At 36.8% G+C, this 16581-nt stretch overlaps 1 protein-coding gene across 6 annotated transcripts in view; it reads right to left on the bottom strand.

Moving 5' to 3' along the window:
- Nucleotides 1-16581, bottom strand: part of Astn2 (astrotactin 2) — an 888234-nt gene that overhangs the window by 183743 nt on the left and 687910 nt on the right. Inside the window, exon 1 of one of the 6 annotated variants that reach the window (XM_074051158.1) lies at nucleotides 7574-7741. The exons of the other annotated variants lie outside the window; for them this stretch is intronic. The gene's annotated coding sequence lies outside the window, so the exon portion shown is untranslated. Of the gene's footprint in view, nucleotides 1-7573; nucleotides 7742-16581 lie in introns of those variants that run through there. 6 annotated transcript variants of the gene reach the window in all.

Below are 16581 nucleotides of genomic sequence, written 5' to 3'. Positions count from 1 at the left end.
TGTCAGCAAATGCTTCTGAGCATCAGATCAAAGACTCTGGGGGAGGAAGACAAGGCAAATTCCAGCTAGCCATTCCTTCAAAGGGATTAAGAAGGGTAGTTACTAAGATAAACAAAACAAGGCTATGAAGAAGGCATCCTAGCAGCTGGGGAGACAGAGATAGTCATACACAGACATGTCAAAAGAAGATGATGACTTTTGGAACTGCATGCCAGAGAATTTTGGATAAAGATGACTTCTAACTTGGAAGAGAATAGCCAGTTGAGGGGAGGAGAAAAAATCAGAGCAGTGAGGATATTAGAAATCAGTTAGCCCATACTCGGGCCTAGAAGTTCACAAACTATGGATCACAAGGACAAATTCATCTCACTTCCTGCATTTATAAATAAAGTTTTATAGGAAAACAGCCACTCTCACTCATTTAAGCATTGTGTATGACCACAATGGCAGAACTGAATAGTTACAATAAAGACTATATATGGCACACAAAAGCTAAAATGTGTACTATCCAACACTTTCCGGAAAATGTTTGGCAACCCCTACAATGGTTCTAGTTTATGGAGGTGCAAACTGAGTTTCAGAGAAAGGACCCACCTGGGATCATAAAGGAATATGGTAATACACTGGATTATTTAAAAAGTAGAAACTTTGGAATCAAATAGACCATCAATATATTTGGAGTGTTATTCTCCGAGGATCAAAAATGGAGGAAGACGTCTTTTCTCCATTAAAAAAATATATTGAAAGAACCCACTTTTGAAAGTGCTTTCTAGTATGAAACCCCCCCATTTTAAATAAGAAGAAAGTGTGTCCCAAAGAGGGAAAGTGACTTCCCAAGGCCACATAGTGAGTTTGTGAGTCTTCCAGCACATGACCTCAGTGTTCTGATAACCAACTCATCACCTGAACTACTGCGGTCTTATATTTTGAAATGCAGATGGCATGCCCTGCATAGCATCTTGTCATATGCACATAATTTAGTTGGGAAGAAATATAATCTGGTATTCGGATTAAAAATTACCTTGATCAAACAAATGTTCATAGGCTTTAGGTTAAAGATACTACTACCCATTCAATAATAAAATAACCCACCATTTTTTGTTACCCTGCTTGCTTCTGTTCAATAAATCTTTAGCATTTTCAATCTATCATTCCAATAAATGGGGCTGAAAGCCAATAGTCTAGGGTAAAAATTGTACCACAGCAGCAATATAGAATAACAACTGAACTAAAGGATTGTTTTTGCAAAACAAGGGCACTTGGTAATCATCTGGTTCAACTCTTTTGCTTGACAGGTGAGGGAAAGAGACTTACCTCTAAGTTCTATGCATATTTATTGGCCATGATTCTTTTCTTAAAGGTTATGTCATGCCTAACTTATGATCAAGGTGAGAGTTATGGCAGGGAAAACCATTAACCATTTCAAAATTATTCCTCTGTAGACATGAGGGTATAAAAGCTAACCTTCTGATATGACCCCACCCTGTGACTAAAGCAACCTTTACAAAAAATCCTCTCCTGCTTAAAACTCTTTTGTGACACTTCACTACTCTTAAGATAAATATCAAAGCCTTTAAGGTGGCAGCCAATGGGGGACCTAAACAACCCACTGCTCCTCCAGTCTGATCTCTTATCCTTTCCATCCAGTTCTCCTATTTTCAACTCAATGTCTTCTTTTTGGTTTCTTGCATACACCACTGGATCTATCTCTGAGGTCTGGCACATGTTTGTTCTTCTTTCTGCAAAATGCTTCCTTCCATCCCGCCCTCAGTGGGATGACTTTATACTCATTCCTAAAATCTAGTTCAGGTGCCAATTTCTTAAAAAAGATTTTCCTGAATTTCCCACATCATCAATGTATTTAATGCCACAGATCCTCACAGCATTCTGATTGTTGTCTCACTTGTTAATGTTAGTTTTGTTTGTTTCCGTATCTACCTCACACAGGCTTTCAAAATATTTTTAATAAATATTTGTTGTATATATAGTATACTTATATACCTGGATCACTGTGCTTTTTAGCAAAGTATTGATGACTAAGAGCCAGGTTTGGAAATTATAAGGATGGTAACTAATTGAGGCTTGCAATCAAGATACATCATCCCAAAGTAAAATGAGTTCTCTCAATGGAAAGGGCAACAGATGAAGAGCTGATCAATTTTTCATTTGTTCTGACCTCTATATTTGCATGTAGGTCCTTGCTTTTTTTTTTTTTTTTTTTTGTAGGTCCTTGCCTTTGAGGGACTGAGAAAGTTAGGTTAAAACAGGCTGTCTTTAGCAGGCCAAGGATAAAGAGCATTTTGAAGAGACTTATCCTCTGTTCACATTTCCCATCCCTCTGAACAATGCTTCCAAAATAGGATCATGTCTGGTTTCAAGCCCAATTCAGTTCCAATGACACTACAACCCATTCATTTGAGAACCTGCCAACTGAACTCTCTTTTTTCTCCTCCCAAATTCCTGCTGGGTATTATTTTGTTGCCACCAAAAAAAAAAAAAAAAAAAAAAAGCCTCAGTTGAAGTGACAACTCCTTGTTGGGAGGGCAGCCAGGGCTTTTCGGCAGGAGGTGATGGCACTGCTTGCCCTCATCCAGAAAACAAAACAAAGGCATCAGACTAAGGGCTTCTGGGAGAGCCAAAGCTGCATGGATGTTTGTTCAATATTCGGCAACAGTGCAGGGCGCTGCCTCCCTAGTCAGACAGGCTTGCTTTGGCAATAGGCTTGTACTTGAAGCATTTAAAGGCTCCACAGGGACCAGAGGGGCTCAAATTAGAAACATTAAGGGAGGGGGAAAAGGGTGAGACTTTTATATCATAAAGAATGGCCTTTCTTACAGCAACAGCCTCCCAGGAATTACTGAAATGGGATCATTTCTTAGGCGGAGTTACTGTCTTCTGTTGGAGGAAAGCAGTTGCTCTGAGGCCTGACCCATACAAATATCCTTAGCAAAAGGGAAAATAGCCAGTTGAAATGCCATCAGCAAGGCCTCTGCTTCTGTGTTGTGCAATCTGAACTTCTTAGCCTAACAAAGCCCAGCATCATCAGTGTGTCCTTTATAAAATACAGTACCAACCTAAAAGAGTCATTGTAAGGATTAAAGAAGGTGCCTGGCATAAGTTACACATCAATATCAGTTGTTGTGGCTGTTATAATTATATTGCTGTTCTTGTAACAGGATATAAAACTCGAAATTTCTATTGAGACACCAAGACATAATAGAAGTGAAATCTCAAAGTTATGCCCCTAGATGGAGAACTTACAAAGTAGCTGAATCCTAACTAGTTTCATAACGCTAGAAACCTCAGCCAGAACAAGGAAATAAAATGAGATCAGAGAGTAGAAAGGAAAGCTGTAGAGGAGATTTTTCTTCAGAAAAAAATTATTACTGTGTTTGGCGTCTCCAGCGCCCTGAGTGGGATGTATGGAGCATGCTATCCTCTAATGCCAAGTTTTGTACCAAGGATCCTCATGAATGCCAATTGAAGAAACTTGTTCTCTACTATCAGCACCTGGGAGGATAATGGGCTAAGGTCTACCATCACCTGAAAATGCACAGGTGGCCTGTGCCAGCAGTACAGAAGAGGCTGCAAAAGGATCAGTGTAAACTCTCAGAGGGTGCCAGGAGAGAAATGCTGCTGCTTCCCCTGGACCAGAGAAAAAGCGGACTGAAATTCTTGAGTCCTGCCCAAGAATTTTAACAGAGGGTGAGGATGTACCCATAGTGAGTCTTCATGAAATCATCAGCCAGAAAAATGGTAAGTGGGATTATTTGAAGCAAAAGACAAATCCCAATGCAGCAATGGGAATCACTACAAAGCCACTAAAAAAAGCTCCCAGGAGAAAGGACCAACTTTAAAAACCTCCTAAGGCCAGAGAATGCAGAGCTAGGTAGAAGGATACCAGGGCAAGTATGATCATCTTAATCCTTGCCATTCTTCTCTCTTTTTGCTTCGGTTGTGAAGGAGAGGAGGTAGAAGTGCAAGATAAAGAAATAGAACGCAGGCCAAACGTGTCCCCAATTCTTAATGCCCACACTAAGAAAAACAAGGATATTTGGCTTATCAAATTTAGATACTTGAATAAAATCTTGGTGTAGATATCCTACTTCTTAATTTGAAAGTGTGTTAGCAATGCAAAATGAACTCAGCACTGTCTATTACACAAGTGATAATACATTGAATGTGGCCTGCTATGATTTTCATATGGGGTAGTAGAGGAAAATCATTCCAGTGAATACATTAAAAGCAGCATGGAAATCAATACACACACATACTATGTATATATATTCATAGATTATTTTCTGACTATTCTCAATTTCCACTAACAACTGCACTATTGACATCATAATAGTGCTTATCATATTTGTAATTTTAGTTAATGTGTGAGGTAAATGAATATCTGTCCTGCCAACTAAACTGTCAGGTCCATAAGAACAAGAACCATGGCTAGTTTTAATCAGCATTTGTATTCTCAACACAGAGCTCACAGTATGAAACTGTGTATGCAGTTTGCAGATAAATACCTGAATAATGCATAAATGAATGCCTGACTGCTTTTTCCTTTAATCCTTCTATTTGTATCACATTCATTAGTCTCCAGACCCACTTAGTTTACCACCGCAGTACCAAAGACAGTTGGCCTTCACCGTATTTTATTCATACACACTCACAAAGGTGAAATCACTTGCTCAGAGCCGCACAGCTACTAACCCAGTTTTAGTGCTCCTTACACTGTACATATTTCCTCTCTGAAACAATTTCAGCACTAATTTTGCCTTTCTGCACCATGAGTTCTCTCTGCTACAAACACTGGTGTCTTCCCTGTACCTGCCACCCCCACACAACACCCCCAATCTCCTCCACCCATTTCCATGAGCCAATAGGTTCTCATAAGTAGAAGGCATCTTAAAGGTCACTTGATCAGAAATCCCACCTAATGTTTCCTTCACACCCAAATCATCCTCCTAATCCTTCTCAGACACTTCTCGTGGTATGGAATTTTTTAGCTGTCCAGTCCCATTTTGGGAAAGCTCTGTTAAACTTCATTTCTCATCTGAAGTATCATATCCAAGCCCAGAGTAATTCTCTTTATGCTATTTTTCTGCAAAATTCAAGTCTTCCCCCTACTTGGGGGTTATGCTAAGATTAATCAACTAGCTAGGTGGATGAAGTCCCTATCACAGAAATTGTGGAATATTTTTGAGTGGCTTCTTGTAAGATGTATGTGTTACGTGCTGTGCATGTACATTTGGGGAATGGAAAAAACAAAAGCAACAATGGAGATTCAAAAAAAAAAAAAAGGGTAGGTTTACAAAGCTTCCAAATTAATGATTCCCAATTTCACCCAATTTGGCAGCTTTCTCACTAAATTCACAAACAATAAAGACACTCATAGAAGCCAGGTGCCAGTGGCTCATGCCTGTAATCTTAGCTACTTGGAAGGCTGAGATTGGAAGGATCATGGTTTGAGGCCAGCCTGAGCAAATAGTTTGCAAGACCTCATTTCCAAAACAACCAAAGTGTCTGCTTTGCAGTCATGAAGCCCATGTTTCAAATCCCAGACCCTCCTAAAAAAAATCACAAAAAGGCAGTTATGCCATACTGGTATGTCTGAGTTTGAGTTCCATTTTCAGCTGGGTGGCTTGAGTCCAGTTACTTAACCTCCCCCAGGCTTCATTTTCTTATTTGTAAAATGCCAATAATATTATTACTTAAATCTTGGATTATTTGGAAAATTAATGAGAAAAAAGAACTCAATGAATTTCAAACTCTACAATGACAAGAGCATTTTCAAAGATCATTTGTTCTGGCCCTTGGTCTTCATCCCACCATTATTCCATTTTTGTGCATGTCTGAATCTATAAACTTATCTGCTTTCTGTCTATTGAGTAGATAGGGATAGAACTGAACACAACTCTAAAGCCATTGAGACAGAATACCTGATTCCAAACCATAGGCAAGTCACTTCGCCTCTCCAATATTAGTTTCCTTGTTTGTAAAATGGAGACCCTAAATCCTTATTCAACTGTTCTGAGAACCAAATGAGAGATGGTGAGTTAACTATGATCTCATATGGTCCTCAGCATCATCCTACAAAGTAGGAATTGTTGCCCTCTTTTACAGATGAGGGAACAGAGTTACTGAATGATAAAGTATAACCTACAGGAGAACTGTTTTCAAGTGAAAGCAATTAATCTTCTGAGGAAAGTCATACTCTCTGTGGGCACTGCCTAATAGCCTCGTAGTGACTGATGTTTTGGCCAGAGTCAGGGACCAAAAAGCATAGAATCATATTATTTATTTCTGCCTCTTGAAACAAAGTAGGTTGTAAGTATAACTGCAGGCTGTAAAAAAATAATAAAGGCCATGTGTGGTCTCCTGCTGCCCTCTAGTGCCTGTTTAAGATGATTGCTCTTGGGAAACATTTGATTCTTCCATGCCAAAGAACTTGCTAGGTACTGAGGATAACAGAGAAGACTGTAAATGCTTAGCTTTGATACAAGAGAACCTAGAACAACAACTTATAAAATTCAGAATGAGTCTTTGCTTTCAGGACCATTCAGTGCCAAGTTTGAGCTAAGGCAATATGGGTTGAAAATACGAGTAACTATTAGTTCTAATCTTAGCGGTGCCCAAATGTAGAGATTTGATTAAGTGCATCAGTTATGGAGGAAAATTCAGAGAGATGAAGGAGAAACTGGATATATGGAAGATGATAGACCTGTATCTTAAAGGAGACAGAAAAAGATAAACTTCCAGATGGCAATAGAAAGGATACGGTGTCAATATCAGATGGATCTGAGTTTAAACTTCATCTTTATCAAAACTATATATATGATCAGGGCTTCTGTGTATATTTATGCAAGTTGAGCCCTGTAGAAGGGTAACATAGCAACAGGTTGAGTGGAGACTGAATCCAGTCTCAGCTCTACTTGCCAAGCTCTGCCCATGTATTTGAACTCGGGTGGAAGAGCACCTTTACCTAATCCACATATAAGTGATTTATAAGCTAGCCACAGGCCTACATGTGACAAGAGGCAAGCTATTTCCTCAACAGAAGCCTCTGTGTTTTTATGTGTAAAAATAAGTGAAATGTCACTGATAATACAATGTTGTTAAAATTTAAGATAATGTATGCTTGTGCCAGACACATAGTAGCCACCCAAGAGATGCCAATTCTTACTGTTTTAGCTATTACCAGCATTGTTGTAGCCACATAGTTGCATCTTTAAGATGCAGTGGGATAAGTGCTTGAAAAAGCAAGACAATGAAAAAGAAACTTGCATTTCCCAACCTGATAGTTTTTGGTAACCACAAAATATTGTTGCTTTCATTGAATCCTCACAACAGTGCTTTGGACTACAAATATTATAACTATTACAACCATATTAAAGCTGTTAAAACAGAGTCTCTGAAAAGTGATAGACCTTAGTCAAAGTTCATTAGCCATTCAGGATATGACTCCAAAGGCCCTTTCCTGTTCAATGGAGCTCAAAGCATCATTAATAGGCCTGCTTTCTCTTCCCTGGGATCCAGTTCATTCACCTTCCTAAAAACTCTGTTCAAAACTTACCCCTCCAGGATTTCAAAGACTAGTTCCTTCCAATTCCTTCTTCCTCCTTCTAGTCATTTGTAGGGTTAGGGGCCAAAGGGCAAATGCTCAGAATGGATCAGTCTTGGCAAGGGCTTAAGGAACAAGAAGCTTTGGAGATGCTAATGTGCTGCTTTAGATGAAAACTCCCAGATTTTCCTCAGACATGACCTGGAGACAAGAGAGCAGATCAACAAGGCATAGCAGGCCACCCTGGTGCCAGGCACGTTGCCAGGCTCAAACTTCCAGGAAGTTTGTGAACCTGAGATGGGGTCAGCTAGAGGCTTTTGTTAGAGGAGTCATTAGGAAATAAAACTGCCACCCTCTGACCACTTTCATAGGGGAATCACAATCTCACTTTCACACTTACCTATTTTCATCAAAATCTAACAATTCTCAGGTTAAAAAATCACTTTTAAACATGTTCACAGGCATTGTATAACATATTCAAGAGTTGAGTTACTTCTCTTAATAGCTGCCCTCTTCCCTGTAGCTGCACTGTTATGGGAAGAGGACTAATGAGTCATCCAACAATAACAATAAAGCTATATTAAATTAAAATAATGGGTTGAAATTCATCAGGGATTCCCTGCCTTAAAGTTGAGGCAACCACAGGTTCAGAAAGCCAAAGGCAGCATGTTCTCTCCTATATTTGGAATATATGCCCAATATAAATGCAAGCATTATCATATATACATATAAATATATATAGAATATTTACCTAAAAATGGGTCTGGAAGAGGAGACTAGGAAAGGAGGAAAAGAAGGAAAGAAAGGTAGTGAATATTAATGAAATACATCACATCTGTGTAGGAACAAGATAAAATGAAACACACTGAAAACTGTTGGACAACATAGGATAAGGGAAAGGTGAGGAATTGCAGTGGAGGGGGGTTGGAATGACTTAAGCATAATACATTTACAGGTAAAAGATCAAGGCAAAAATCCCACTGAACAATAAACAGACACCTAAACAACAAAGGGCAAGAATGAAAAACAGGTCACACTAAGGGGAAGGCATTAATGGAGAGGGAGGTTAAATGAAGTAAGGAAGGTGAGAGTAAAGATGTACTTTCTATAGAAGTATGAATATGGAACATTCAAATCTATTAAAATCACAAGAATAGGACTAAGACAGAAAGGAGAGTAAAGGAGGGATGAACCAATTCAGGGTATAATACATATATATACATGGGAATATCACAGTGAAATTCCCTATATAACCATCATAAACAAACAAAAATGTCTTTTTAAAATGAAGGACAAGAAGGTAAAACAAGTCCTATCTGGGAGATTGGTAACAGTGGGAGGGCAGAGGATATAAGGAAAGGGTGAAGGAGGGAAAATATGGTGGAAGTGCTATGTGTTTATGTATGAAAATGGAACAATGTGACTTTTTGATATTGCTCTAAGAAGCAGGGAGGGGGAATAAAGAAAAAAGATGTAGGGTGTGAATCTAAGATACATTTGTAAGTGTATATTAGTTCAACTATAATATGCTAATAAATTTTTAAAAATTGAGGCAACCAGTAAAATTACTATTAACAATGACTACACTTTTACAGGCACATATTCCAGGCCAGATATTCTGCTCCTTCTTTTGTATACATTATCACATTTAGTTCCTATAAATCCTAATAGCAAACAGAGGTATGTTTCCTTATTGCTTTTTAAAGATGAGAAAATGAGATATCATAGAAAGTAATCAGTCTAAGAAGAGCTGAACTGTTGCTTGTATCTGTTTAAGTTGTAAGAACCATTCCACTAATATTAAACTGCTTCCCACTCTGCTATATTGCTAGACTCCAATACAAGCAGTTATAAATTCTGGATTTGAATATATACTTTATTTTTGTTACTTCTGCCCATTACATTGTAGTGATCAGCAATAAAACTACAGAATAAGAATATAAGCCAGTGTGGTGGTACATGCCTGTAATTCCAGCACTTCAAAGTCAAGGGAGGAGGATCTTGAGTTCAAGACCAACATGGGCTATATAGAGACTTGCAGTACAGCCTAGACTACATAGTGAGACTTTTGTCTAAGCAAATCTAAAAAGCAGTCAGACATCAGTGGCTCACACCTATAATCTTAGCTAGTTGGGAGGCTGAAAGCAGGGTCATGTTTCCAAGGCCAGCCTGGGCAAATAGTTTTGGAGACTCAAACAATAGTTGGGTGCAGTAGCATGCACCTGTCACCCCAAGCTACATGAGAGGCTGAGATTAGGAGGATCACAGTTCTAGGCCAACTCTGAGCAAAACAGTTTGTGAGATCCATCTCAGCAAAAAGGAACTGGGCATCTTGGCACGTGCCCATCATCCAAACAATGGTGGAAAGTTTAAAATAGGAGAGTCATAGGCCATCCTGGCAAAATAACCTCTCTCCAAAATAACCAGAGCAAAATGGACTGGAGGTGTGACAGTAGAGAGCTTGCCTAGTAAATGCAAAGTTCTGAGTTCAAATCCCAGTGATATAAAAAAAAATCTGAAAAGCAAAACAAAAAAAATTGTGGGCAACCAATCTGTTGAAAAAGTATATAATTGGTGGAGTATGGACTAGTACTTAGGGACTTGGCATTAGAACAATTTTTATTATATGTAGTATGGAGTAATCACACACACACACACACACACACACACACACACACACACACACACATATAGGTGGTACTGAAGTTTGAACTTAGGGCCTACATCTTGAGCCACTCCACCAGCCCTTTTTTGTTAAGGGGTTTTTTTTGAGATAGGGTCTCATGAACTATTTCCCTGGGGTTGGTTTCAAACTGCAATCCTCCTGATCTCTGCCTCCTGAGTAGCTAGGATTACAGGCATGAGCCACTGGAGCACAGCTGAAATATATTTTATTAAATGAAAGCAAAAATGTGCAGAGCAGTGTTTATGTAAAAAGAAGAAGAAAAGAAAAAAGAAGTGAGGAGCAGTGAGTGGTGATGCATGCCTGTAATCTCAGCATTTAGGGGGCAGAAGCAGGAGAACTGAGAGTTCAAGACTAGCTTGGGGTACAAACACAGAGACTATCTCAAAAAAAGTGAAGAAGAAAGAAAGAGTACAAATATACACACACATATGATACATATTATGATATTTATCGACCTATTGACCTACCTATTTATATTATTTTTCACTAAGAAATATTGAAAAGATTAACCAAACTAATAAAATGGTTACCTATGGGGGAGCAAAGAAACAGGGACTGTATCTTTGTCAAAAGGGCAAAGATAGAGTTTTTCAGTATATCTTATAAGTTTTAGCTTTGAATCATACAGGTCTATACACTTCTTTTCAAATCAAAAAATGAAGTCACAATTTATCACTATAAATTATATACAAATTGAAAAGAATCTAGCTGTATACTAAAGTGTTGATAGAACTAAATACAGAACATAATCATTTCAAATAACTTTAAAATGCAGTATTTGGTATATGCTTAGTGAAAAATATTACAAATATAAAATGATCTGCAAATAAATTTTAAGCTAGATTTAATGGTTTTATTATACGATGTAATACTGGTATTGTTATTTTGAATATATATATATTATATATATATATAGTGGGTTGTAGCAAAGAAGCCATTACGTCACAGGCACTAGAAAGGAAGACATTCGGCATAAGACAAACAATCCAGGTGTAAAGTCAAAGAGATCAAGAAAAATTATGTAGGCTGAAATTACAATTGGAAATCAACTCTGTCCACTGAAAAGACCTAGAAATAATGACAACCTTCTAGAAATAAAAAGTTCAAATGATCAGGCTCTGGTTCCCAAATACTAGGATCAATGATTCTTTAAAAACATCTGATTTAAGTCTGAAGCAAGTATGGTGCAAACTAAGCCTAGGATGTTTTACTGCACCAAAAAGCAAGGTCAAGACAAATGTAGTTATTTCCAAAGGACATAAAAGCCAACTTACAGGGACCTAACATGAAACAATTTGAACATTAAACTGAATAGCTATTACTGATTAAAATTTATCAAGTAAATACATTTCCATTAATCCACAGTGTTCCTCAAGCTAAATGCAAAATAAAAAACAAATACATAAATGAATAAGTAAATGCCAACAAGCAAAGCTCATTAATCACTATTGAAGACTGGCAAATCGGTGTATTATTCTGAAAATTCTAAAAAAGACTCAAGTATTAGTCATATTTTTATAATATGAACTGGATTTCAAGGCAGCCACATTTTTATTTATGGAAATATTAGGAAATATTACAGGTAATAAAGACAGGAAGAATGATAGAATTATAGGATTACTTTTTTGCAATGTCTAATAATACCATAAACCTAGACAACGATCATCAATGAACCCTAAAGCCATTAGGAGAAAGGCCGATGGGAAATTTCTAATAAATGGATCAGACTGACAGCCACTGAACCTGCTAAGCAAGCTTATCATAACTAGAACTAGTGCAACAAGGCATTAAATTGTAATGCTGTAGGAAGTACATAGCACTGCCTGTGTACTTCAGGTAAACCCATTGGTAGAATTCAGAATTCACATGAACATGTATGAGGAAAAAAAATACATCTTTGTTTTCAGAGTCCTATAATAGCAATTTAGTACTTCCTTAAATTATGAGTACAACCAATACACTATACAGTAGAAAAATTTCCTATGACTTTGACATAATAGAATTCGTATGTACCTTTATTGCATAGCAGTAGTTACAAATATCTCAAAATATTTGTGCTCCACACTATTTAGAAATTATGAATTACTAGATTCTCCTCTAGATCTTAAAATTAATAAAAGGAGCTGTGGTGGTTTGGATGCCAAGTTCGCCCCCCCCAACCCGGCCCATAGGCTCACGTAATAAAGGCTTTATCCTCAACTGGTGGCTCTCTTGAGAGGCTGTTGGATCAGGATGTCCATAGGTTAATCCATTAATATTTATCATGCTGAATGGGCTGTTAGGAGGTGGGTCTGATTGGAGAAAGCAGGTCAGTGAGTGTGAGTCTTTGAAGGGTACATGTTGTCCTGGCTCCTTCCTATCTATTTGTCTGCCTTCTGGCCACCATGAGGTGAGCAACTTTGCTGCATCATGAGCTTCTGCCATGATACTCTGCCTTATCATGGCTCAAAATCAACAAAGGCAAGTGATCCTGGACTGAAACTTGTGAAAGTATGAGTCAAAATAAATCTTTCCTCCTTTAAACTGTGTCTCTCAGGTATTTGTCACAGTGACAAAAATTCTGACTAACATATTAATATATATTACTACATTTTTTTCTGATGACTATATCTTGATATTGTCCTTCAATTTTTTAGTTCCTGTGTATTTTCTTTTATGCATTTTAAAACATCATTCCATAAAGGAAGTTAGTATCTTTATCATTCTATAATAAAAGATCAGTAAACAAACCAAAAACAAAATGGTGAATCCCAAAGATAGAAGAGTAAGTTAACATGACTAGAAAATAATTTGTTAAATTTGCAATGTAGAAAAATCTAAAAGACAAATGAACCAATGTCTTCGACAAATAACTGCACACAAAATTAAATGTTATAACTATTACAGATTAAAACAAGCAGTACAACATATATATATTTTGATCCTTATTTAAGTATATTGACTATAAAAAGACAAATATGTTTATATTTGAAATTTTTAAACTTGACTATTAATTCTTGAGAAGGTAATCATATTGAAATTATGCTAAATATAGCTATCTGTTAGCTGTATACCAAGGTATTTATAGAAGGAATGATATCTAGTATTCGTTTTGATATACTCCAGCGGCAAAACCAATTGAGGATAAACAAAAGCAGAAGCAAAATTGGCAAAATATTAACAACAATTATTGTTGGGTAATGGGTACACAGAGATTCACTACACCATTTCTCTTTCCATTGTGCTTTTCCTTAATAAAACATTAAGACATCTACCAGAAGGACTGTAAAAAGTTAACAAAGGCAATTATTGCTGGGAGTAGAATGGGGGAGTTCATATTCCACATTAATGTAGTTACTTGATTCTTTCTTGTACTGCATGTTCACTTGTATTATTTTCATTTTATTGTTTTGGTTTTTTGAGACAGGGTCGCCTATATAACCCAGCCTGGCCTTGAACTCATAATCTTCCTGCCTTAGCATCCCGAGTGTTGAGGTATATAGGCATACATCATGATCCCTGGTTCTATTGTTTTTTGTTATTTTTTTAAATACTATTTTTAGAGCATTTTGGGGTTCATAGCAAAATTGAGAGGAAGTTACAGAGCTTTCCCAAATACTCCCTGTCCTTACACATATATAGCTCCCCCCACCAATATCATCATTCCTACTAGAATGATATATTTGTTACAATTAATGACCTGGTAATGACACATTATGTCCCCCAAAGTCCGCGGTTTACATTAGGGATCACTCCTGGTGCTGTATATCTATGGTTTTGAATAAATGTATAATGACATGTGTCCACCATTATGGTATCATATAGAATATTTTCACTACCCTGAAATTACTCTACTTTCCACCTATTCACTTCCTCCCTTCTACCATCCTCTGATAACCATTTATCTTTTTAAGATCTCTTAAAAAGTTTTAACTTGTCCAGAATGTTATATACTTGAAATCATATAGTACATAGCCTTTTCAGATTGACATCTTTCATTTACTAATATACATTTAAACTTCCTCCATGCATTTTTATGACTTGAGAACTATTTCTCTTTATTGCTCAGTGTGGTATGTTGTTAAGATACACCAGTTTACCCATTTGCCTACCAAGGGATGTCTTAGTTGCTCCCAAGTTTTAGCCATTATGAATAAAGCAACTGTAAATGTCCACATGCAGGTTTTTGTGTGGATATATGTTTTCAATTCCTTTGGGTAAATACCAAAGAACACATCTGCTAGAGCTCATGATTAAGACTATTGCTTTGTAAGAAATGACTAATCTGTCTTCCAAAGTGGCTGTGCCATTTTGTGCCAGCAATCAATGAAAGTTCTTGATATTCCCCATCTTGTGAGCATTTGTATTTGGTATTGCCAGTGTTACAGATTTTGACCATCCTAATAAGTGTGTAGAGCTATGTTGTTTTAGTCTGCATTTCTTTGATAATATATGATACAGAACAACTTTTCATTTGCTCATTACCATCTGTATATCTTCTTTAATGAGGTCTTTATTAAGGTTTGACTCATTTTAAATAAATCTGTTGGTTTTCTTACTACTGTTTTTTCTGAGTTCATTGTATGTTTTTTGGTTTTTCTTCTTCTTTTGTTTGTTTTTGGTTTTTGGGTTTTTTTTTTTTTTTTGGTGGTACTAAGGTTTGAACTCAGGACATCACACTTGCTATGCAGGCACTCTACCACTTAAACCACTCCACCAGACCTTCATTGTATGTTTTAATTAACAGTACTTTATCAGATGAGTCTACTACAAATATTTTCTCCTACTTTGTGAGATGTCTTCTCATTATCTTTACAATGTCTTTTGCATAGCAGAAGTCCTTAATTTTAATAAAGCCTAGCTTATTATCTCTTATGTATTGTGTTTAAAATTTTATAATAGCAATAAAAAATTCCTATTTTAGGAAAATAAAATATCGAGTAAGCAATGACATAAAAAGAATACGTGGAAAATAAGTGAGGATTTTGGATAAAGGAGACTGTATCTGGCCATGGCCAATCAGTCTTAAGGTGACAATTGATGAAATGGTTAGTTGTAGCCACCAGGAAGAGAAAAGCTGGTTAAAATCCTGGAGCCGAGAAGAACAGGAAATCCGAGTCTATGATTAAGATGTGAGCTTAGAAGAAATAAGGTGAATAGAAAACATCTAGCAATCCTCATTTAGTACTGAGTTGAGTTGAAGTTATTGACACTACATAAGGAATGTCCTCTGGAAAAACCTTTGATGTGTGTAAAGATGCATTAAGTACTTACTTAGGCAATGTTTCATTACTACTGATCTTTAGCTATTCCCACTAGTTCAAACTTTCATAATCTGGGTGTGGTCAATGAACATAACATACATGATATTAAAATAAAGCTTTAAAGTTCTGAACTAGTTGTTGCCATATCAATTCAAGGAATAAACTGAAATGGGGAAAAAATCTACCTTATCAGGACATTTATGCATTCTTATTCATTCAAAAGTGGGTTTGTCGATTTGACAAACTCTTTCATAGGCACTTTGGACAGTTATGAAGCCCAGAGAAAAGTGATGTCAAACATTTTCCCATATTAGATAAATAAAATATCAATATTTCAAAATATCAAAATTGGAAAAACACTTGCTATATACCTAGCATTATCATAAATATGTAGGAACAGAATAAAGAGAACTTTTTAGTGGTTATAGGCATCTAAACATAACCAAAATGGTGATTATATTAAGGTGGTAGGTAAAGGTGACTCTTTTCAAATGTTCTTTTATGCATTAAATGTAAATTGAATTCAAACATACATTTATTAAGCACTTACTGTATATCAGCCATAGCCTAAACTGAAAAGTACACAGCAGGTATTAAGTCCAGAATATGGAGACTAGAGTCAGTTTCACCAAAAATTAGAACTAAGTAGATAGACAAATGCAATAAAAATGGAGAATAATATAGGTAGGGAGGGATGAAAGGAAAGGGAATGGAAGGAAGGCTAAAGGTAGGGAGAAGCATCAAAAATGACTCTCAGTAATACTGTCTCCTGATAATCACTGCCTATTATTACCTTGAATAACTAGCTCCTAAACAACAGGATATGACAATATGGAGGGGGTGCCACTTTTGTGATTAGCTTACAAAAGATTGTGACTTCTATCTTGTTAGTCAACTCCCTCTTCCTGGCTTTAATGAAACAAAATTAATTCTGGATAAGCTCCTGTGGCAAGGAGTTGAGGGTGATCTCCAGGACAAAGCTTATAAGGAATTGAGACTCTCCATCCCAGCAACTGAATCTAGCCAACAACTATGGAATTGATATTGTAAATGGATATTTTGCCACTCCAACCTTCAGATGAGACTCGAGC

The sequence above is a fragment of the Castor canadensis genome, chromosome 13, assembly GCF_047511655.1.
Source record: "Castor canadensis chromosome 13, mCasCan1.hap1v2, whole genome shotgun sequence".
Classification (NCBI taxonomy): Eukaryota; Metazoa; Chordata; class Mammalia; order Rodentia; family Castoridae; genus Castor; species Castor canadensis.
This window is presented reverse-complemented; position numbering and strand designations above follow the sequence as displayed.